At 36.4% G+C, this 25,354-nt stretch overlaps 1 non-coding gene across 1 annotated transcript; it reads right to left on the bottom strand.

Annotated features, from left to right (window-relative positions):
• Nucleotides 1-19,452: 19,452 nt before the first annotated feature.
• Nucleotides 19,453-19,525, bottom strand: Trnav-cac (transfer RNA valine (anticodon CAC)). Its single transcript has one exon. It is a non-coding gene; the product is annotated as a tRNA-Val (tRNA).
• Nucleotides 19,526-25,354: the final 5,829 nt, after the last annotated feature.

Raw genomic sequence — 25,354 nt, 5'->3', positions numbered from 1 at the left:
GTCTCCCCTCGGCGAGATCGAAGCTTCTCCGCGCGTGCCGCAGCTCCACTCCCGCCTATCCCACTCTCTTGCGCCGCGGGCCCACCGGCTTCCCAGCCCACCGGTCTAAAGAAGACCCTCGAGCGCCCGGCACCCGAGCCCCTGGACTGGCGCGCTGGAAGGAGGGAGGGATGGAAAAGCTGCCCCGAGGCTCCCTCCTCCATCTCATTCCAGATCGGCTCGCCGCCCACCCTCCTTGCGGATCACAGTGCCCGCTCCGAGCCGGCCCCGCGCCCTTCTATCCCGAAGACAATCCCACACACCTAGCCCCGAGCCTCCGTCATCCTACACCCCTGTGGACAACGCGCGGCTCCGCAGGAGGCGCCACGCCGCCCCTCCCCCACCAGCTCCCCCAGTTCTCGGGCCCCCACCAGAATGTGTGCGCTACACGCCGCCTCGGTCAGCCTCCAGGGCACCCCCAGTTGCCCGCGGAAGGTCAGGCCCAAGAAGAGGGGGAGGGGGCGGCAAGGGATAGCGTGCGCGCCGGGAACGCAGTCCCGCGGGGTCCCTCAGTCCGGAGGGAGACCGAGCGCGGGGACCCGTGGGGGTGGGGGCCAAAGGCAATACTCACCGGTTCCACAGTCGCCATCTTAGATCGATCTGATCGCACAACCGCTCCTGAAGGGGGGGTGAGAGGAAAAAAATGAGATTCAAACCGGATTGGCCAGTTACTGTCCACGTGACGGACGTGTCCGTTTGGCCCTGGCGGCGCCGGCGCAAGGCTGCGGCTGCGTGTGTAACAAGAGGCTTCTGGGAAGTGGAGTCTCTGTCTCTCGCTCGCTCGCTCTCTTTTTTTTTAAGGCAGACTTTTTTTTTTTTAAAAGGGGACTGATCACGTGGTCGTTCAGCGGGTACTGCACTCGCGTGCTGTAGAGTGATTTTCAGTCCTCTGCTCTTCCGCCTGGATAATTTCCGTCGTACTTACTGCTTGGCATGCCTAATGTACCCTTTGTCGCCCCGTCCTCCCATCTTCCCCAGGAGGTTGGGAACTGCAGGCTCAGCACACACAATTAGGCTTCATTTGCTTAGCTGAGGTCCTAGGACAAGTTGCTTGTGCGTTTATTTAGTTTTCTTTTGACCTCCCACCATTTTCTCTTTAGTTTCAAAAAGAGGCGGCCATGGAGAGTCGTTTAATCATCCGTCCCCCGGCTCCGCTAGCGCTGGTGACCACTTGTTACCATCACTGCGAAAAGGGATCGGCGGAACCGCCCGCAGTGCTCACTCGCCGCTGCTGGGGGGAGGGGGAGTGCACCCGACAGTTTTTTCTGTTCCAAATCCTGAGATTAAGATCTCAGGGATAAATCTTCTGGAAGTAAAGATTATTTGGAAGTTCTGTCCAGCCGGTTCCAATATTCTGATTTAACGTGAACAGAAATAGCCTAAGTCCAGGTGCCAGCCAGGGAAGCCACTCTGGGCTCCGCTGACTAAGCCCTGGACTGACCGTCAGGAGTCGTTAAGCCGGGTCAACTATGACTCTTGACGTTGACTCATTCTCCTTAGGGAGTGACTTAATCATTCTGTACTTCTTTTCATTTATGAACCGAAGGTGATAATACACTTACCTCACAAGGGTGTGCTGTGGTAATGACTGTAACCAGCTTTGAAAATGCATCGGACTCTGTAAATACTTCATAATAAGCAACCGACTGCCTTCCTAAAGATCAGCTGCTTTTCTCTGCTATTGTTTTTTTAAACAACGTTTTTTTTTGTTGTTGTTTACTTTGTTACATTATGATGTGCAGTAATGCAATTTTAAAAGTTTCAAGATCATTTTTTCTCTTTACGACTGTAGCTGACCTCAATAGGTGCTTTAATATTCAGGAAATTCACAAGAATCACTGGCAATTAGAAGTGTGTCCCTGGTCTGGCATGCTACATTTTCCTTCCTTCTAAGATACAATGCTGTCATTTCTCAAGGCAGCGTTATTCTGAAGTCTGGTTATTAATACAACAAAGGTGAAGAAATCTAGTAGACTACTACTATAAGGTTCGAATGAGGAAGACACAACCTCATTGCTGTCTCCCACGCTTCTTAAGAAGGTTAACACCAGGAAAAGAAGTATAAACAGGCTGCCTGTGTCTGACTCCTTATGGTGCTGCTGATGTCCAGAGCTGTGTCATACCTATTATTGAGTACATAATGGATGCTTGGGATGACTAGCACATAATTGAGGCTATAGAAGAACTCGAAGTCATGTCCAGCTCATATGTTTTAGTTTACCTGGTTGGCATAGGTGATTAATGAAAGCTGTTGTCTAGACATCTTAGCTCCAGTAGGTTCTAAAGGAGATAAGATTATTAAAAAATTAACAGATAAATAAGAAATTATTACTTACACCATCCAAAGTAATCACAGTTAATCTTATTAATATTTTCTGCTGGTCAAAAGTTATTGGTTAACTTTTTTGAAGAGGCAGCATAGATGTATTATTTTCATGTAGCTACTAGATAGCAGAGCAAAAAGTAAACCAGATTGGCAAGGAAATACCCACATAGGACTGAAAGCCATGATGTTCTTAAAACTTTTTTAAAAAAATAGCTTCTTTTTTTTTTTTTGTTTTGTTTTCTTTTGATCAGAAACTCCCTACTCTAGTCAATGAAGACTCATACTTAATGATATTTACATATGCATCCATTATTTACAGATTAATTTGTCTCCATTTTGTATATGCTTTTGTTGCATGTGTCTTGTCGCACATTAATATTTATACCACATGTCTTTGCCTAATACTGATATTGAAACCCAACTGTGTCAAAGATTAGATGATTAGATTTTTATGTAGGTTGTATGTGGTTGATTAGTTTCATTTTTGCTTTTTGTCTTGTTTTGTTTTTGTTTGTGAGTAGGGTCTCACTATGTTTCCCAGGCTGGTCTCACACTCCTGGGCTCAAGTGATCCTCTTGCCTCATTCTGCAAGATAACTGGGACTATAAGTGTGCCACATAGTCCATGTTAATCTATGGATTAATATGCTCCATGTTAATCTTAAATATACATAGATAAACTTTATATTTTATTTCTCTATTAATTCCCAAAAATACATGTATTAGTACCACATTCATGCTTAGGCATTTAAAGAAAAAAAAACATTGAATTAAAATATTAGATTTGTAAAATGAGATATGGTATGTGATTGAGTTATTTTCTTTACACATATGGCCCAACCTAGCCTCACCATGACTACTATTTATAAGCCTGAAATAATTGGATATTGTTAAGTATCTGTAAATAATGATCTTTCCTCATGATCTTTTCTCTGTATAATGTATTCCTCAAGCTGCTATGTTACTGGTCTTTATAGATTTAACTCACGGCAAAAGATTAAATAATTAGAACACATCATTTGCTTTTGTTATATAATTAACTCTTTATTATTGGAATTTTATTCAGTTTTCTAGGTAACCAAAATCATAGTTTTGCTGGGCTTTCAACTGTGGTTGAAACTGATCATTTCTTCCATGATCTATCCAAAGTTACTACTGATTAGGTAATTTTTAAAATCTCTAAATAATGCAAAGCAACCATTTTTCTTAAAATAAGTAATTTTTGAGACAAAAGATGCAAAATTGCATAATAAAATAATCATTTTTATATTGTAATGTTGGGTGCTAACTTTAGATAAAGTCTAAACTAACTCCTGGTTAACATGTTTCAATCTTACTTTTTAAAACTGGGTTATACCTGTACTTTAATTTATACTCTTTTTTAATTGTTAATGTCATTTTCTATAATGATTTTTCTTTAGGAAAAGCTTAAGATAATGACTTCTAAGAGCATGAATAGTCTTATGTAGTTGAAAGAACATGAGCACTGGTGTCAAACTATCTTGATCCCAACTCTACTACTCATTGTGTAACCATAAGCAGATTATTTAGCTTTTTTGTGCCTCATCTTTCTCATTAGTAAGATGGGAAAACTAATAATTTTTATCTTGTATGGTTAGGGCAAGAAATTGAGTTAATTCATGTGGCATGCTTAAAATAGTTCTTAGAATACAGAAAGCACTCAATGTTACCTATCATTAGCATGATGAAATATTGTATTTACTAAATTTCTTATTTCTGTTACCCAAGCCTATTATCTTTAAGGATATTCCAAGCTTCCACATACTCAAAATTCGACTAACATTGATTTTCTATAATATTCCAAGTGTTTTTCATACTGATTACTTCATTTGACTATTTCAACAATTTATGAATTAATACTACTATTTCCATTTCACAGATAGGTAAATAGATTCAGTAATTAATGTTAAGAGACAGACTTCAAGTCCATACAAGAAACTGGTGAGCTGGAATCCAAACCCAATTTTCTTAATTCCAAGATTTGTTCTTTCACCACGCTGCAGCTGCTTTCTTCATATGGTATGCTTTCTTCCAATGCCTATTTCTTTACAAAATACTTCTCATTCCAGGTTCCCTTACATCCAAGAAGTACTCATTGAAGGATATTTAAAGGACACAGGAAGCATAGGCACTTCCTTCCTGGATTGTAAAATCCGGTTGGTATACTAAGTCATAGAAATAAAAATAGTTCTGCAGCCATATAAAGAAGTGTGACTAAGAACCCAAAGGATGCAGCTAATAAGCCCCATGAGGAGCACTCATGCACGTAATGAATGACACAGTCACATAATTCCTTCCCTCATTTCTTTCAGGTCTGTGTGTCATCTCTAGAGGGACATGTCTTCCTTGTCCTTGACCACCCTGTCTAAATTAGCATCCCCTTACTCTGCTTCATTTTTCTTTAATCCATTTCATAACTCTCACTCTAAACTTGATATTATAGTAAACATTATTTAACTGTTGATTGCCTCTACTACTAAAATAGTAGCTCCTTGATGATTTCTAGGTAGATTGGTAACAAATATTTGAGGAAAACAAAAAATATTTTTTCCCCAAAAGTCTAGCTTCAGCACCAATAAAATGACCAATAGGAAAATTACTATGGTATATACTAGGTGCTATGTTAAGTATGGACTTACAGTGCCTTGTTTATCTTAAAACAACATTCTGTAGTAGATATATCTGATTTTTCAGATAAGGAAGAGTTCTAAACCAATCTATAATATTGACTAGATTGTAATTCGACCACTAATAAAAAAGATCATTCTCTGAAAAATGCAAAGGAAATAATCTGCAGAGAGTATGTGAAAATTCATGTTAAATGCTATGTTGGACCAAAATGAACTTAATTTACCTTTATAAGATTAAAATCTGGAAAAAAATTAAAACATATGAAATAAAACCAATAACCTTTGGAAATAAGATTGGAAACACCTGTCAAAGGACAAAATTACAACAATTTAGTTTGAAGTACTTAATTGGCCATATTTTCAATTCTAGAATCAGGCAATACTTGAATTTACGAAGTAGAACAAGGAGATTGGTTTCATAGAGAAGAACTAAAGAAAGCAGAAACAAAAAAAGCAATCAGTCATTTCAAAGTTGCTTTCCTGGGCTGCGTATTTAGCTTAGTTGCTAGAATCCTTGTCTTGCATGCACTAAGGCCCTGGGTCACAATATCACAAATACAGAGTTGCTTTCATTCTGAGACAGGAAAATAACTAGTTGGTATCAGTATATTTTAGGATTCTTTTAGTATAAGAATGAAGGTAGAGGGAATTTAATTATCATACCAATTAAAACTGGTCTTTTGGAAAATTTGGGTGTTATCTCTTTAATCTTGATTTCTCCAAAGGTCAGATAAACTGCTTAATTTTTTCTTAGTAGTGTGGAACTTTAGCATGAGTGACTCCATTTTGATTTTTAGTTGTTGGGGCTCAGTGTAGGAGCCTTATTCAAATCAATAACCTCTGTAATTTTTATTTAAACACCCAAAATTTAATCAGAGATTTGAGTGAAACTCCAGGGAGGCCCATATGGATTTTCACTGTTACATACATGAGTAAGTGTCTGCATCACACTTGTCTAAAGAAAGAAATGTGTTAACAGTTGGAGTCAGAGACCAGAGAAGTACCACATGATTATTATTACAGCTACCTGGGACGCTCAGGCAGGAGGATCACAAGTTCAAGGCTAATTCCTGGCAACTTATGGAAACTGTCTCAAAATAAAAAGGGGTGGAGATGTAGTTCAGTGATAGTGTGCCCCTTGGTTCAATCCCCAGACCAATACTATTACTATTAGTACTACTACTACTAATACTAATATACTTGCATTTGAACTGACCTGGAAAAGTTATTGATTAAATTGTTATATATTAATAAATGGGAAAATATATAATGATATAATATCATAAAACTTTGAGTACATATATTAAGCTGAATTTGCAAATCAAAGTGAAAGATTTTAAGTTGCAATGTGATATATCTGGCAACTTAAACTGTAATTTCCATATTATTTTTCTAAACTATTATATCAAGAATTCATATGTCATAACCTAAAGGCTTGTTTTATAATTTTTATTTTTCATTTTATTATTTTATTTTTGAGACTGGGTTGCCCAGACTGGTCTTTAATTTGGTGGGCTCAAACGATTTTCCTGCCTCAGCCTCCCAGGTAGCTAGAACTACAGACCTGTGGCACCACACACTGCAAAATTTGTTCTTATATAGTTTTTTGTTGTTGTTGTTGTTGTTGTTGTTTTTATGCTTGTTTGTTTTAGTAGTGTTGGAGCTGAAACATATGGCCTTATGCCAAGCAAGTGCTTGCCCACTGAACCATATCCCTAGACCCTCAAAAGGCTTATTTTTTTCTATTTGCAATAATGTAATTTTGTTAAATGTCATTATAGTTAGAGATAGCTTACTAATTTCTATGTTTGGAAATGTTAAAATCTTGACATTATACTTTTATGTGATTTATAATGTTCCTGCTACTTTTGCTTGGTTGAAACAGGTAAAAAAAAATAATCAGAGAAATTGACCCTATTATCTTCTGTCCCCATTCTATCCCCTGCCTACTAAGACAAGAACCTCTCACTAAGTGACACTAGAATATGCATCTAAAAATAATATCTGGGGTTTCACCAGTTTAACATACTTATTCATCCTTCTCTAATGTCAACCAGATGTTTTATTTTCAAAAAAAAAAAGGTGTACAGATATTGTGGCAACTCCTTTTATAGATTATATTTCCCTCTAATTCTTCCCCATAGTCCTAAGGAATCCTTCCTAACAATGAATCTTTAAAAATCATTTTACATTTTATTGGTCAAATATAACTTAGAAGGGTTAGCAATCTTCTCTGATTTAAAATGATTGTTATTTGCCACTTCAGGAATTTTTTTTAAGAAATTAATGTTGAGATACCTTGTCAAAACTTTCCGTAGAATAAATGAAATAAATGACATATAACTCATTCAGATATTATAAACAGAATTGATGAAGATATGCTTTAAACTATGAAATTTTAACAATCGTATAAGATGGAATGTGTTTGTGTGACTCTTACTTAGTGTTGATAATTTCTAGAACAAAGCACATAATATAGTCCTGACTGTGAATCTGTTCCCTACATATTGGCAACTATACACTACGTATTGTCCTTGTTTCCTTGGTAACAAGGAAAAAGTATTGGTAGTCTAATCCAACTGATTCTTCATGGCACTCCCTAAGAAATAACATCCTGTATTTATAATTTTTAAGGATCCAGTTAAACAAAAATAAAGTTCAGAACAATCTGTGTAACTTTAATGACTTATTGCAAAATTGTTTGTCCCACCCAAACAAAGTAATATTTCAGAGATGGGAGGAATGAAATAGAGCCTCCTTAAACTAAAGATGATATGTTATTTAAGAACCTAACATAAGCAAAAAGAGGGGAATTACTCTTGAGTCCCTTAATTAGAACTTGGGAAAGATGAGAGCAACTAGGTCTCAGGAACAAAGAGTGACCCCAAAACTTCTCTCTTAGCTGTGTTCTGCATGTCTGTTTCATTCTCTCACACTGAAAACTGGTTTTCCTCAATGCTTAGGAAACATGGTCACCAAAAACTAACAGGAGTGAGATGAACTCTTAAGAGTAGTTTTGATTTGCATTTCTATAATTGCTGAAGATAGTGAATACTTTTTCATATATTTGTTGATCAATTAATTGTATTTCTTCTTCTTTGAAGTGTCTGTTCAGTTCCTTAGCCCATTTATTGAGATGTTTGTGTTTTTGGTGTTAAGTTTTTTGAGTTCTTTATGTATCCTTAATGCTTTATTGGATGTGCATGTGGTAAAGATTTTCTCCCAATCTGTAGGCTCTCTCCTCATTGTATTGTTTCCTTTGCTGAAAAGAAGCTTTTTAATTTGAATCCATCCCATTTTCAGAATGGCAATCATCAAGAATACAGGCAACAATAAATGTTGGTAAGGATGTGGTGAGAAAGGTCCACTTATACATTGCTGGTGGAACTGCAAAGTGGTGCAACCACTATGGAAAACAGTATGGAGTTTCCTCAGAAAATTAGAAATGGAACCACCATTTGACCCAGCTATCCCACTCCTTGGTTTATACCCAAAGTACTTAAAATTAGCATACTATAGTAATTCAGCCACTTCAATATTTATAGCAGCTTAATTCACAATAGCTAGGCTATGGAACCAACCTAGGTGGCCCTCAATAGATGAATGGATAAAGAATACGTGGTATATATACTCAATGAAATATTACTCAGCTTTAAAGGAGAGGGAAATTATGGCATTTGTCAGTAAATGGTTGGAGTTGAAGAGTATTATGCTAAGCAAAATAAGCCAATCCCACAAAATCAAAGGTCACATGTTTTCTCTACTATGTGGATGCTAATTCAGGGGCACTAGGGAAGAATAGATTAGGTAGAGGGAAGTGATGGGAGGAGAGGGGAGGGAATGTAGGGATAGAAAAGATAGTAGAATGAAACAGACATTTTTACTTTATGTATATATGTGACTACATGACCAATATGATTCTGCAACATGTACACTCAGAAAAATGAGAAATTATATCCTGTCTATGTATGATATATCAAATTGCATAAATGCTTTCTACTGTTATGTATAACCAATTAAAACAAAAATTAAAAAAAAAAAAACCTCTGAACTTCACTGACATCTTAAAGGCTTTGGCACCATAACAGTATTGATTCACATGGACCATGGTTCCATGTCAAAGGAATCCCAGGGAAGAAAAAGTTCTAGCTTAGGTGCTGACATTCCAGTCCAATTAACGAAGTGCATCAGGGATGGGCTGTTATGATTGGGCAAACTTGGATTATATGGTCTTTAATTGTAAGGACCACTCTACTATGCCTGGGGGTGAGAGAAGACATTTGTACAATTTAAAACCTTCTGCATGAGAGTTGGAAGAGAAGGAGGAGCAGGTTATAAGAAAGGGAAGGAGTGATATGCTGCCAAGAAAAGAGTGTTTATTACAGAAGAAAAACTGGGTCAAGAGCTTAAGATCATACACAGATGAGTAATTATCCAGATTGACCAGCCTCAACAGTATAAGATGAATAAGTTCAAACAAGAATAGCATTAAAAATTAAAGCACATTTTCAAAGAGCCATAATATGAAGACATCCAGAAGGATACATACCAATGATGGTGATCTATGGGGTAATGTAAGGGTGGACAAATAAATTTTTGCTTTTTATGCTTCTGTGTGCTTGAAAATTTTACGAATATATGTGTCTACATGTATATATATGTATACAAAATCTAAGATTTTATGCATAGATATATGCTTTGAAGTAATATCAAAGCAAATAAACATAGAAGACCCCAAATCCTTGAAAGTCTCATAAGCAACAGTTATAGAGGAATTTTATATACTGGCAAATGAGCAGATGTGTCATATACAATGAAAAATACACCATAATCTATAGAATGCAATGGCCACTAATTCTATAGATTTGAAATAAAGAATAAGTGGTGTTCTCTCTGGAAGAGGAGCATCTGCAAAAGAAACAACATCCAAGTTGACAAAATTGCTAAGGTACTAATATGAGATCACAAAGTACATTCAAATTCTAGATAAAAAAGAAAAAGTGATTAGAACACTCTGAGGTCAAGGGAAGATTGACTAGAGATATTTCATTTATTTTTAAGGCTCATGTTGTTCAGATAGGTATGTAGCAAATAATTCAAATAATAATCACAAAAATAGGGAGAGTTAAATTTAAGTAGTTCACAGAGCTAAATGCAACACATGATCCAAAATGAGAATGGAATGAATAAGTGTAAATATATTGGCTGGTGAGGTGAAAATTGATATTTGTTTTAAAGTTTTTTAAACTGTCAGATGCAATTCCAAATAGAGACAGAATTTCACTTTAGAGCAGACTCCCTGGGCCCCCACCCCCACCAAGTAGAATCACTGGGGTGACTGCTTTTTATAATGTAAATGTAAGAACTTAGGGACCCTTTGCTTTTTATTTTGTGTCTGGCAAAGTCTACCTTCTTAGGAAGCCTCTTTTTTTTTTTTTTTTCCCCTATCCTAATACCTCTTGATATGTATATTTTCACAAAAAGCAAGGAACCTCTTAGTGGAAAGGAACCAAGCAAGACCTTGACCTTATCTTTTGTGATATTCAAATGTATTAGAATCTGTCAACTCAACTGATGTCCTTGGGTGGAAAAGAACACTAAAGCCATCAGGAATTAATCCTGAGGAAAGGGTGGCATCTGGAGAGGAGTAGCCCAGCCAGAAGTTGCATAGCTGAAGTTGCATGGTTGACAAAAAGCTTTTCACCTCTCTATCTCATGTCTTACTTACCTTGGAGAACATGTCCTCAAATATAAGTTAAAATACTATAGGTTTGGGGTCCAAAATTGGGATGACCTATAATTCTTTTGAATCAGTCAGGCTATCGTGGTTGCAGTAGACAAAAACAATGACCCTAGGCTAGAGCTGCTAGTGGGATGGTCTACTTCTCTACTTCTCTATTCAACAACTAAATAACCTGGAATTAAACAGACTCCTTTGGAACTGCTAAGTTTCTAGGTTTTTTAATAATTCAATGGGAAATGCTAAAATAGAGACGATTCCCTCAATAATAAGTAGAAATCATCAAAATTCAATAAATATAACTTAGTTACAATTTTAGGGAAGCACAATTGAATTGTGATTTTAACTAAGAAAGTTAAAACTAGGTGGATGCAAGTCAAGGTTACTGTAATGGTCATGGTGGACGACTTCCCAAAATGAGTTCCTCACCAAATGATTAGTGTGTGCCAAAAAGCTGCTTTACTATTAACATGTGGGGTCAGATAATTCTTGGTTGTAGGGACTGTTCTGTGCATCATAGGACTTTTATCAGTGTCCCTACTTCCTAGTCATTATACGTCAGTACCACACTTAATTTCTTCCTTCTTTCCTTTCCTTTTGGTACTAGGGATTGATCCTAGGGATCTTTACTACTGAGCTACATTCCAGCTCTTTTGATTTTTTATTTTTGACAGAGTTTCTCTAAGTTTCTTAGGGCCTTACTAGATTGCTGAGACTAGCCTCAAACTTGCAATCCTCCCACCTCTCCTGAGTCACTGGGATTACAGGCATTACTATTATACCACACTTACTCTAGGTTGTGACAACTAAAAATATCTCCCAATATTTCCAAATACCCTCTGAAGGGAAAAATCACTCCAGGTTGAGAATCACTGTTCTAAGTTACCTGTGGTAACCCCTTCATTTTTCCAGTGGTAGGTTTAGGACTGGATGGGTTTCCCAAAATTTGCCAATGTGGCATTAAGGGGATGTCCACTAGAGGGCTTCTGGGAAGATTTCCTCACACTTAAGAAAGTGAACCTGAAGTGAGACTGAAAGACTGACACTGCAGAAGTTTCGTCTGTATGGGACTACTTAAACCGCTACAGCCATTTTGTGACCATTAGGGAGAAAGCTTTAGGATAAAGGCAAATATGGAGGGAGAAATGGAGAAAAGACATTAATATCCCTATGTATCAAGTTGATGATTTCCCTGAATGTACCTACAGCAATTTCATCTCTGCCCTACTGTTTGTTTTATCTATACGTCTAGTCAAATATGTATATATAAATATACATAAATATATACATATATATGTATACTCAAAAAAAAAAACATGTGCCTAAATGTATGATGTATACTCTTAGCTATATTTCGTTTTGTAATCTGCAACTTTTTTATTTTTTTCTCTTCCACATTTTTACTTTTTATTAATGCATTGTAGTTATACATAACGATGGGATTTTGGGGTGCATATTTGTACATGCACACAATGTAACAATATAATTTGGCCGTATCACTCCCTAGCACTTTCCCCTTCCCCCGCCTCCCATCCCTATATTACTTTTTTTTTATATAATGTTTGCAGGAGATGTATATATAAAAAGTATAGAGACCTGCCTTCTCCTTTTCATTAACTATGAATGATTCCATTTTATAGAAGAAGAAATAATTTCTTTAACCACTTTCTTGGATTCTTCTGTGTGTGTGTGTGTGTGCGAGCGCGTGTGTCTTTCTTTCTTTTTAAAATGTATTCATTTTTATTTTGTGGTAATAGGGATTGAACCTAGGCGTGCTCTACCACTTAGCCACATCCCCAGCCCTTTTCTTTTTTTTTTTTGTTTTGAGACGGGGTCTAGTTGCTGAGGCTGGCTTTGAACTTGAGATCCTTGTGCTTCAGTCTCCTGAGACACTGGAATTGCCAGACTGTGCCAAGCTGAACTGAAATAAAACAAAACACATACAGCCCAGCATGGTGTTGGACATGGTGGCTCAGTGGTAGAGCACCCCTAGATTCAATTCCTAGTACTAGGAAGAAAAAAAGAAAAGGAGGGAGAGGGAGGAAGGGGGATGGAGGGAGGAGAAGAAGGGGAGGGGGAGGGGAGAGGGAGAGACAGGATAGAAGGAGAGGGAGACTTCAAAAGAGAAATTATTAGGTGAAAGTGCATGTGTGTATGTGATAATGTAAAATGTCCTGGGCAAAGACTGAACAAATTAACACCATAATTAGCAACATATGGCAGTGCCTACTATCCCATGCTCTGACAATGTGAGTTATCAAAATTTTTATCCTTTAGTAATTTCATGAAATTTAGTATTATAATGTCATTTTAGTTTCATATGTATTTTTTGTTAAATTCTTCTTCCTATGTTTAAGAACCATATGTAATTTCTTGTTTTATGATTTGTTTATTTGTATCTTTGCCCATTTTTCTTTTCTTTTTCTCTCCATGTTTTGATTTCTTTATTTGTGGGGATGTTTTATTTTCTTTGCCCATTTTTCTATTGAGTTATTACATCATTTTATTAACTTTAGAAGCTCTTCATCAATTAAGAAAGTTATCTCTTTGTGCCATGAATTGCAAATTTTTTTTACAATTATTGCTTGTTATTTTTCTTAACTTTTAATGGTTTTCTCATGCAAAAAAAAATTTAAACATTACATGTGATTCATTTTGTTAGTCTTTTATAACTTCTAGTTTTATTTCATACCTAGAAATCAAACTAGAAGTCTGACTCCTTGTGTTTTTTTTTGAACTCTCTTCTGTGTGGTTTCATATTGCTATATCAAGTTTTAAACCATTGGATTATTTAAAAATAGTTTTGGTATAATATGTTTTTTTCTGTTATATGATTGCAACTTCTAGTTTGTATATTTATTTATTAAGGTAGATTTTTTTCTATGATTGCATCTATGATCAAATCTAGAAAAATTTGTTTTTTGCCCACAAAATACTGTTGATAAATTCTACTTGATTGCCCATTCTCTTTGACTAGAAGCTATAAACTGTTCCATAAGATACGAATGGGTACCTTTCGTTGTCATGATAACCACTACACCATACAGTGATCTGCAGAGTGTCTGAACCCAGCTTCTTGAAACCAGAATGTCTGGTTGCATCTGTTGCTTAGTTGTGTGCCCTTGGGCTTCTTAACTCCTCTGTGGCTCAGTTTTCTTATCTGTAAAATGAAATTATTGTTAGGATTAAATAAGTTAATGCTTATAATGGGCATAAAATTGTGCTTGGCACATAGTCAACCCCTGCAAGAGGGGCTATTATTATGATTACCCTCCCAAGTTTGGGAGAGAGAAAAAGAGGGCTGAGGCTCTGGGAGCTTGAAAGTTTTGTGGGTCTTGGCATTTGATTTAGAAATGATCTCGGAGAATCTTGCTTGGAGACTGTGTTTTGTTTTGTTTTGTTTTTAACATGGCAGTGATCCAAAAAAATGTTAGAAATAGTTATCTGTCCTTAGTGCTCTATATAGATTTGCTCCTTCAGTCCTGAAAACAACCCCTAGAGATTGTGTTCTTAACCCCTTATGTTTTTGCCTATTTTTTCTTCAATTAGTCCAAATTATACTCTATTTGGGAAATACTTTATAAAGTTAAAATACTAATTTTTTTAATGTGGAAAATTCCAAAAATCATACAAAAGTCATAAAAATAATAGTAGTCCTCATTTACTCATAACCCAGCTGTACCTGTTGTATCCTTATGGGCTTTGAAATTCTTGGTATGAGTGAGGTTGAACAGTTTCCCCTGGTATCCACATAGATAATGGCCATCCCTGGAAGCTCTGTGAGCCTGTATCTATCCTTTCTGCTTTCCTGTATATCTTAAACCCAATCCTTAAGTCATCCTGATTTAGCTACTTTTTTATTGCAACTATAACAGCCTGTTATGTCTATCTCATCCTGTTTATTTCCACTCTAATTGCCATACTTTGGACCTTCATTGCTTTTCATCTAAATTATCTCAACAGCAGCCTAATTGGCCTTCCTGTATTCAGACATCTACATTCAGTCCTTGCTTCACCCTGTTGGAAGTGTATTCTTCTTATATTGCTAGCTTAATTATGGCACTCTATTCAGAAGCCTAACAGTTATTCTCAGTTGCCTATAGAGTAAAACTCAAATTGCCTTTTTCCCACAGAATCTGAGGTGGGCTTTTTCAGCCCTGTATTAGAGTATCTTTTACTACATACTATATTTCTTCAGTTCAAAGATGCCATTGACCATAAGACATAGCACTGATTTAATAACAGCTTTTGGATCAGGGACCAAGGGGGTAGAATAGAACCTATACATCACCAGTAAGATACAAGTATTAAATTAAGATTTCACAAGTATTAAAATGTAAAGGTGAGACTGGGGTTGTGGCTCAGTGGTAGAGCGCTCACCTGGCATGTGTGAGGACCTGGGGTTGATCCTCAGCACCACATATAAATAAACAAATAAAGTAAAAATTCCATTGGCAACTAGAAAATATTTTTTAATGTAAAGGTATGTTAAATGATTCTATAATCACAGATACAGTGTTAGGGTAACAGCAAGAAATTGATGGCATATTAGACTGCGTAAAGAAGATTTTCCTAAGGACACTATTGACAAGAAATGGACAAAGCTTGGGGAGCAAATAGGACACACAGCTGCATCCCAAGGCTAGCTTTAGGATGGATAGAGATATATTACAACTTCTATGTCCAAAGGGGTGAAGAGAGAAACATTATTAGACACTATGAAGAGGAATGTATGAAAGAGACTCTAGATAGGTGCAGTGGCCTTCAATAAAGGGGCTAAGCTATGGAAACTTGGCAGTGAGGGGACCTGGGGAATAGATGACCCTACTCCACTCTCCCCCAACTCTCCTATCTACAACTTAGCTTCAAAAGCCAAAGGATGACCAATACAGGTCAATTCTCAGGGCACAGAGCACAAAGGAACAAGAGTACATCACAATGAAGAGGGGATCCAAAGGGCCACACGAACTTCTCTGGCACATCTTCCATTTCTGTTTATTTTCCATCTTAAATCATAGATTAACTCTCCAAGTATCTATATATTTACTCTTTTGTCATTTATTTAGCCTTCAAGCCTGGCTTAATTCCCATCTTCTCAATGAGGCCTTCTCTGACTTTTTAAAATCTGTTTGTCCTCCAATGTGTCTCCATGAAATTCTACTCAAAATATTTAAATTTTATACTTTCTATAACAAGAACTGTCTATATATTTTCACTGATATAAACCCTTGGGTGGTAAGGAATGTTTTACAATCCTTTGTATCTTCACCCTGAAGACACACAAATCCACCTGTCATAGTACTGAGAATCAAGCCATTTCAGAGCTAGAAAATGTTCCAGAAACATCTAATTCTACTCTCTCACTTTATAGTTGAAGAAACTGGTTCCTAAGTCAATGTTGGTAAATGCTCAACAATTACTAATTGATGTGAAAGTAAAAATTTAGCCAAAAAAGGGCAATGAGTAGCTTCAAGAGGACTTGGAAAATAAGTAGGGGGAAAAATCACTTTCTTGACAGGTGCATTGGTGCACACCTGTAATCCCAGTGACTCAGGAGGCTAAGGCAGGAGGATCATCAGTTCAAAGCCAACCTCAGCAACTTAGCGAGCCCTTGTGTAAAAATAAAATATAAAAAGGGCTGGAAATGTGGCTTAGTGGTTAAGTGCCTCTGGGTTCAATCTGTGGTATAAAATAAAATCACCTTCTTGTGGGAAACCTAGAATGTATTGTCATCTAGAATATGTTTTATGATTTGGTTTTCACTTGGCTTTGCTGCTATTTTTTATAAGAAGAACAAAAATAATGCATGTAAAGTATCTTAGCAGAGGGCCTGGCACACAGTAAACATAAACCATGGGTAGTTGCTTTGGGTGGATTATGTTAAGATATGGAACTGGTTTTGGATTTTCCAGTATTCAGAACTATGAAAAACAAATTAATTTTATTTACACATTACCCAGTCCCAGGTATTTTGTCTCTACAAGATAGGTCATATAAATGCTAATCTCCCCACCTGTGTTGTAGTTAGTCATAAAGAAAGTCTCTGACCTACTTTTCTTTTTCTTTTTTTTAAAAATTTTTTTAGTTATACATGGGCACAATATCTTTAATTTATTTATTTTTATGGGGTGCTGAGGATCGAACCCAGGGCCTCACATGTACTAGGTGAACACTCTACTGCTGAGCCATAACCCCAGCCCCTCTGACTTGCTTTGATAGTGATTGATAAGACCTCCATTTCAGAAGGGGTCCTGCCCCATACCTGCAAGGAAGGACAGACCCTGCTGCATTTTCCCACTAAGTCTAATGTTAATACATTAGATCTTATGCTTTTTGTCCAATCATATAGTTGCCCACAGACCTTTCTAACAACAGTTCATCCCCATGATCCTCTTCTAGAGCATTACTTTGTATATAATTTTCTTCTTGCATAAAGTGACTCAATCATCTTAACTAAAGTTGATATGAACAAGAACAATTATCTGATCCAACCCATTGTTTAATCAGTGACCTACAAAGCTATCATGAAACTCTATGGGGATAATTGAACCTAATTAGATCAAGGTAACTTCTTTGGAAGGTGTTTGCTGGTAGCACAGACGAAAATGGAAAGATGAAGACAGAAAAGAGAGAAGTTAAAATAGCAGATGCCAGTATGTTGAGTGAAAAAAGAGTCAGTTTTTTAGTGGCATCTAGAGCAGAATAATCAGAGAATAGTCAAGTCTCCATTAAGGTAGAGCATACATTAGAGTCAGGGGAAGCTTACTCAACTGCAAGAACTGTTGGACATTATGAAACTTCCAATTCTCTAGTCATGCTCTGTTCCCTTGATTTCTGACAGTATGTGTAATCTCTAGTTTTGTAGCATATAGATTCCCTCCATACTGTTGCAATGAGTTGCTACACCTCCAGCCCTAGTTTATCTTTATTTCTCTCTTTCCTTTCCTCTGATATAAGTAGGTAAGTATTTGCTTTCTTCTTCAAGGTGAAGTCTGTAGTAAGGATGGATATTGAAGTTGCTGGAGAACTTTCTGGCTTTTATTTCAAAAGATATGCCTCAACAAATATGAGAGTATACAGGTAGTGACAAATGCCAAACAGAAAGTTGAAGTGAAAGGAGTTCACTCAGTTTAGGGGGGAAAAAGATTCTATAGGCTCAATGAAGGCCAGAGGAACTTGGGTTTGGACATGGGGAATTGAATCATGCTTTCTCACAGTTAACAAGACTGACCCCAGGGGCTGAGGGTGGTGAAGCTCAGTGGGAGAGTGCTTGCCTAGCATGTATAAGGTCCCTGGTTTGATCCCTGGCACTGGGAAAAAAATAGAAAAGAAAGAAAGAAAGGCTGATCACAGAAATGAATGGCTACAGGTTACATGAGATCCTAAGCACAGAATTCTCAGCCTTGACAATATCTGTGCAGCAAATCTCATAAAGAAACAACTAAAAGCCACTTGAAAGGATAATGCAAACAGAGCATGTTCAAGGCTCTGAAGAGATGACCAAGGACCAGCAGGGCTGCCTCTTCTCTGTATCCTTGATGCTCTGGTAGCCCATAGGATTTCAGAACCATGAAGAACCCTTGTTGAAGCTCCAAGAGTAAACAAGTTCTGATTTCCATATACCTGGTAGAATTGCTGGATGTGTGGTACCAAGAATCAGGATATAGAACATGTTTTTCTGCATCTATATGAGATTCACATCCATTATTATATTTGCATTATCAGAAAAGAGAAAAGAATCAACCTTGCTTCTGAGTTTCAAATGAATCACAGTGGCTGCAATGACAGGCTCTTTTAAGTCACAAACAAAAATGTTATGTTAGGACAATCTTACCTAATGGAGTCTAAAGTAAAGAAAAGAAGACAAATATGTGGATTATAGCCTGTCCCACTCTCCACTAAAATGAATCTGGAAGACCATTCGGGAAATTAACAGTTCTTACCATTGTCATCTCTTGCTGCTGTGGATCCCTATTGCTGTCCTATACCTTTCTGGTGACTCAGCCACTCTCTACTCTCTGCAGCTGTTGTTCCTGCTACTGAGCAATGAACTGACTTCTCTCCATTGTATTCCTTAGCTTTTGCCATTCATAGTTTCTGACTACTCTTGATTTTTATTGTCTCATAGCTTCTGAACATTGCCTATTCTCTGGGTGTTGGATGGCTTTGTTCTTTTCATTTTTAGAATTCTACCCCCACAACAAACTGCTGACTTAATCTGTGTGTGATACACTCAGCTTTGCAAGAGGGAGTATTGGTCTATTCGCTCAATTATGGCCACCTCTATAGTACAGAGCTGTCACCCCAGATCATTCACTTATACCTGGACCAAGCTATATCCAGGGCCAGGGGCTCCCCTACCTTTCTTAGCCTACCTTACAAGAAGATGAGGTTGTGCAGATTCAGAGGGATGATAATGATAATAATAGTAACCATAGCAGCTAACACTTATAGGATGTTAACCCGGACAGACATTTTTCCAGGTGCTTTATCAAATAATATTTCCATTTTATAGATGACGAAGCTAAGGTAGTTAGTGAGGAGCAATATTTCCAGGGTAACACAGCCAGTTGTTAGCAGCACTAGAATTCTAGCCAGGCAGTATGGCTTTTAACCACTGCCTTTCCAATGGGACTGAACTTCAAAAAACTGCTGTTGGAGTTTTTGTAACTGAATATCTTTTTTTTTTTTTTTTTTTGGTGGTACTGGGAATTGAACCCAGGGCCTTGTGCATGTGAGGCAAGCACTCTACCAACTGAGCTATATCCCCAGCCCTTGGAGTTTTTGTGTGTAGCAGAATTCTGTGGGCTAGCTAACTACCAAAGACTTCAATTCTTTGTTCATCATTTGAAGGTGTTACTAGGAAGAATCTACCCAAGCAAGGACTGACTATACATTTTTCAGTCCCTTAGAATGTAAGTAGGAACATATGACTGGGCCTAGACCCCGTGAGCAGAACTGATATGTTCACCTCCAAATCAAGGCTGTGCCTTCCTCATGGTCCATTCCCTTTCCATGGAAAATTTAGAACCCACCTATTTAATGGCAGTTTTTTGAAGTGGAAAGTACTTGGTTTTTTGGTAATAAATTGAAGTCCTAATCTTCAGAGCCTAGGATGGGGATGTATTTGGAGGGCCTTAATGAGGTAAGTAAGGTATAACAAAGTAATTTGAATGGACCTAATCCAATATGATTGATGTCCTTATGAGAACAGATTAAGACTCAGCACGTATGGATGCATGATTGTGAAAGGATACAGCAAGAAAGTGACCATCCACAAGCCAAGGAGAGAGACTCAGGAGAAACCAAACCTGCCAACACCTTGATCTTAGACTTTTAGATTCCAGAACTGTAAGAAAATAAACTTCTATTGTTTAAGCCACCCAGACTCTGGCATTTTGTTATGGCAAACACAGCAAACTAATAAACCTTAAAGGCCCTTTGTCCCTCAGAATATCCTGAATCTTTAAATCTTCTAACTCACCACAGATCTAATCTCGTAGAGTATTAGCAGGATTCTTTATATCTTAGCCAACATCTAAATGTATGAACACAAACTTTTTGTTTTGTTTTGTTTTACTAATTCCATTAGCAAGAGCACTCTGCTTGTATCCTATGAAATACTTTTATATTAGGAGCTGTTCCTTTATTTTCTGAGATAGATAATCCAACTCTTCAATTAAGTCAGGAATATCCCTACTAAGCTGTTGATTGTATTTCAATCTTTGCATATCACTAACAGTGTTAGAAAGGAAGATTCTTGTAATCCCACAAATTCATCAAATGCTTCCTTTCTAAGTAGAATGGAAAACAATGTTTTTAATATGGTAAATATTTTCTTGTAAAAGTGTTCAGTATTCCAAACTATAAAGAGCATAACAAGGTCTGTTTGTCTTTTTTTTTTTTTCAAAGAGAATGGAAGCCTTAGAAGAGCAGTTTCACTAATATCAAACCTTTCAGAATCCTCCAAAAGTATGTTATTATCACATCCTATTCAGCTTTTAGAAATTATAGGATTAAGGGGCGCTCGCCTAGCACGTGTTAGACACTGGGTTCGATCCTCAGCACCACATAAAAATAAATAAAATAAAGGTATTGTGTCCGACTACAACTAAAAAAAAATTTAAAAAAAGAAATTATAGGATTAAGTATTTATAGATACACTGATGCTTCAAATAAGATGAAATGATGTTAGCACTTGGAAGACCACCCTGTTCATCTTTATAAAACCTGCCAGAATACATGGAATAAACAGTAATGCACATGAAATTATTTGAGAATCCCTAGAGATACATTACTAATATTCTTGTAGTATGGAGTATTATTGAAAAAAATTGCCTAAATGTAGCAAGTGCTTCGAGAAGAGATATAATTTCACTATAAAGTAAGAGGCTAAATTGCATTATTCAGTTGCATTTTTCATTTTGATGTTCATGAGACTGGAATAAAGCAAAGTAGATGGCTTATGTAATCCCCTTTGCACATTTCCACATTTTGAGTTACCAAGATGCTAGATTAAAGAGCATCACAGTTGTGGTGGCCATGCTCACAACAGCAGCAGCACTCATAACTGCAGGAAGTAGAATTCTCACAAAGGCATTTTGACCTTAGTAGTGTGTCTGACCTCTCCTTTGAGCCCTCTCTGCCAGCCCCTATTGATCTTACCTTTTGTACCGCCTTCAAACATGCCCAGAGTAGGGCTGAAGTGGAGTCTTGCCATAAATCAATGGCTATGAATGGATACTATAAAATTCCTATTTTATATGCTACATGGTGTGTGTTCCTTTAAGAGACATAAAGCTATGCAAATAGAATAACCAGAAAGCACTGACATAAAAGGCTTTTTTTTTTTTTTTTTTGCTAAGAAAGAAAGCAAGAGAAATCAGTAAGCTCACTTAATGTGAGTGCACCACCATGCAGTGTAAAGAGGATGCTGGAGAGAGGTTCTTAGGAAGGTGATAAATTTATAGAGCCAATGGATGCTTGTTTTTGAACTGATTGGTATAATGTAGTTATCTATTCTGCTATCCACTTGGAAGAACATGAAAAATCAGTTTGTGTAATTTGAGCCCAAACTGGAAGCTATGAAAAAATTAAACTTCCCCTTGCATCTTTCCTGGGCCTCTCTTTGCTGAAAGGGTTGCTGTGAACATAAGCAGAATATAAACTGCTATTTCCTCACATATAAATGTATGTTCTCAGGAAATCAAGTATGCATCTTTTATTTCCTGCTAGCCTGGACATGGTGCATTACTTTCACAGTTCAAATGAGAAAGTTCAAAATTTGTAATAAGGCTGTGGTGTTAAGGCATGTTATTTATGCCTTAACATTTATGAATATCCATAAATTGTCAAGTATTCCACAATTTATGGATATTCATCTAACTCTAATTACTTAAGTTTCCACTTCTTTTAAATTTATCAGAAGCACTCAAGACAAAAATCCTGAACAATGCTTATTTTATACCACATTTTCAAACCCACTTTTTACAAAATTACTTTTAGTCCAATTTGCCTGTGCAAGAACAGTTTTGTAATACATTGTGGGATATGTCAGCACAAATAAATTCAAGCAGCTCTTCAGTATCTCTTGCTAACCGCACAGGGATAGCAGATGATGCTACTTGCCATTTTAATTTGTTAAATGGTAATCAGAAAAACCAGATGTGGAACACATATTTCCAATTAAATTTTGTAGTGCTTGGTTGATATTTATCGGAGACATTGCATTTTAGACGATAGAATGCATTAACACAAAATTTGAGTCAATTAATTTTGAGGCTGAATTGTAGAATGAAACATGTTTTCTATGAAAAAGATGAGAAGATGGTCCCAGGAGTTTTTAGGATTGTGAATCTAGAACTCTTCTTTAGGGAAAAAATATTATACACACACACATACACACACACACACACACACATATATATATATATTTCAATGTAAAATCCCCCATCTTTATAATTGAACTGAAACCTGTAACTTGTAATAAATTGAAAAGAAATAGAAACTTTTGGACAAATAATGTGGGTTTTAGATTGTTATAAATAATGTATTCTCTTTTTGTGAAATAATGTTTCTCCTTCGGTGAAGAGCTTTCTCCCTTCATTTTAAGAAAGCACAGTCTTTAAAAGATACTGGAAAATAGAGAAAAATATAAAGAAAAAAATTTGTCATCATCCCCCAAAGATAGATATTACCTATTAGGGGGGTATATTTCCTCTGTACTTTTTACATGCTTCTATTTTGAGTTATTTTTGTTTTAATAAAAGTTACTTATTCTTGTCTTTTCAGTTAACACTATATAAAAATATTTTCTCTATGCTAATATTTACCTTTACACAAAACTTTAAAGGATAGTAATATTTTTCTTTACACATAGACTAACAGTTCACTTGTTTAGTCCTAGATAATTAGAAATTTAGGCTGATCTAAATTTACTCTCTCATAAAGGATGTTACTGTATCTTTTATGCATGGAAAATATTCTTAATTGCATTTAGGAATGATTTATTTAGGCTTTTTTTCTCAGAAGGAAACCAGGTTTAAAGACCTTTTTTATATTTATTTTTTAGTTTTAGGTGAACATAATATCTTTATTTTACATTTATGTGGTGCTGAGGATCAATCCCAGTGCTCAAGCATGCTAGGCGAGCGCTCTACCATTGAGCCACAACCCCAGCCTCAGATTTAAAGACTTTTAAAGTAAGATACTACTGTCAGGGTTGGGAGCATAGCTCAGGGTAGAGCACTTGCCTGGCAACACAAGGCTCTGAGTTCCATGCCCAGCATGGGGTGGGGGAAGACTATTGTCAGAAAACTGTAACCGTGTTTTGTGGCACTCCTCTTAGTATTGGACAGTATCATATATGTCTATATGTGATTTCCTATTTCTCTTATTCTCAAAGCTTTACCAAAGAGGCAGAAAAAGAATAAAACATATGTGCAGACTCATAAAGTCAAAGAAAATGGGAATGACCCTCATCATTATACAAAATACATGTTTGAAGATGTGAATTTTGTGTCAACATAACTTGTATACAGAGATATGATAAACTGTGGTATAAAGGTGTGTTAAGAATTGTAATGCAAGAAGAAGAAGAAGAAGGAGGAGGAGGAAGAGGAGGAGGAGGAGGAGAGAAGAAAAGAAGGAGGAGGAGGAGGAGGAGGAGGAGGAGGAGAGCTCATGTATAATGGATAATTTGGTATATATACTTTATATACAGAGTTACAAAAATTGTGCTGTGAATGGATAATTATGATTGTAATGCATTCCACTATTGTCATGTATGTAAGAAATAAAAAATAAAAATTTAAAAAAAGAAAAGAAAATGGGAATGAAAACATGATATATGGAGCAGAGAAAGCTGTGAAACTAGGAGTTTATTAAGAGAATTCAGTGAAAAATAGAAAAACTCCTGCCAGGACTCCCAAACCTCCTTTATAAGAATACAGGTCATCAGACATATTCCTCCTTGACAGGAGTCAGCAGAATTATTTTCTTGAATTATAATATTAGAAGAAAAGACCACCACATAATAATATTTCAGCATTCCAACAAAAGAACTGACTTTTTGTCTGAAATATTCAAATGGAAACTTTGAAGAGATGATAAAAAAATATGGAAAAGGACATAGAGAACCATATGGGGCCTAGAGAAAATTGAATATAGGTATAATAGGAATTTATTCATTTAAAGTTTGTATTTTATTGTAAATTGACAATTTACAACTGCAGATGTATGTATGGAGTGCAAAGTGCTATTTATTTTATGAGTACAACATGAAATAATTAAATCAAGCTAATTGACTTACCACCTCAAATACTTATTTTTTTTTTTTGTGGTAAGAACCTTTTGAAATTTTCAATTTTAAAATATACAATACAATATTATTAAAATATACAATACAATATTAAAATATACAATACAATATTATTAACTATATTCACCGTGCTGTGCAATAGATCTAAAAAGAAATTCCTCCTAAGATTTTATACACTTTGACCATTATCTTCCAATTTGCCCCCAATGCCCAGGTCTCTGTAACCATTATTTTCTTCTCTGTGTCTAAGAGTATGATTGATTGTTTAAGATTCAGACGGGTTTCTCTTTCTGTGCCTGATATATTCACTTATATTCTCCAGTTCCATCCATGTTGTTGCAAATTACAATAATTTCTTTTTATAAGGCTGAGTAGTATTCCACTGAGTATATGTACATTTTTTTAATTCGTCTGTTGATGGTCATTTACGTTGATTCTATAATCTGGTTATTGTGAATAGTGCTGCAATGAGCACTGGAGTGCAGACATTTCTTTAATACACTGATTTCAAATCTCTTAGATAAAGATGCACTAATGGACTCTTTGAGCATATGATGATTCAATATTTAGATTTTTTGAAGTTTTCCTTAATGGCTGTACTAATTTACACTACAACCCAACAGTGTAAAGGGTTCCCTTTTCTCTACATCCTTACCAACAATTGTTACTTGTATCTTTTTGATGAAATAACAGCATTCTGACAGGTTTGAGATGATATATCATTGTGATTTTAATTTGCATTTCCTTAAAGATTAGTGATGTTGATCATTTTGTCATATT

This window comes from Marmota monax, unplaced genomic scaffold, assembly GCF_021218885.2.
Source record: "Marmota monax isolate L192 unplaced genomic scaffold, Marmota_monax_Labrador192_F-V1.1 WCK01_AAM20220418_F8-fsc00002, whole genome shotgun sequence".
Taxonomy (NCBI): domain Eukaryota; kingdom Metazoa; phylum Chordata; class Mammalia; order Rodentia; family Sciuridae; genus Marmota; species Marmota monax.
Note: the sequence above shows the minus strand (reverse complement) of the source record. Positions and strands in the feature narration are given on the sequence as shown.